The sequence below is a fragment of the Pinus tabuliformis genome, chromosome Q, assembly GCF_031772625.1.
Source record: "Pinus tabuliformis cultivar Carrire ecotype Pingquan chromosome Q, CPIR1, whole genome shotgun sequence".
Taxonomy (NCBI): domain Eukaryota; kingdom Viridiplantae; phylum Streptophyta; class Pinopsida; order Pinales; family Pinaceae; genus Pinus; species Pinus tabuliformis.
The window spans coordinates 489,624,325-489,624,681 of record NC_142296.1 but is presented as its reverse complement, the minus strand read 5'-3'; positions in this window follow the sequence as shown (position 1 = coordinate 489,624,681).

The following is a 357-nucleotide window of genomic DNA, read 5'->3' as shown; positions in this document are numbered from 1 at the left end:
AGAAGTCTACTTCCAAAACTGTGCATAAAAATTTTCTTTTAAAGATTCATTCTTCTACTTAATTTCAAGGAAATTAGTGAAGACATTTGACTCCTCTATTTCACTTGGTCCTGCAGATTGAGTGATCTCTAAAAAATTTTGTGAAGTAGAAGAAGAAGAAGGAGTAGTAATTACAGGTTCTTCTGTCCCTATGGAAACCTGTGAATCATCCAAATTGATGATGATAGGCTCCTTCTGACCCTGAGTAGTTGTAGTGGTAGTGCCTTTGGATTCATTCCTTGATTTCTTCTGATAGTGAATGAATTCCCTTTGTCCAATCGTTGATGATGATGATCCTTCTCTGGGCCTCTTGTCTTG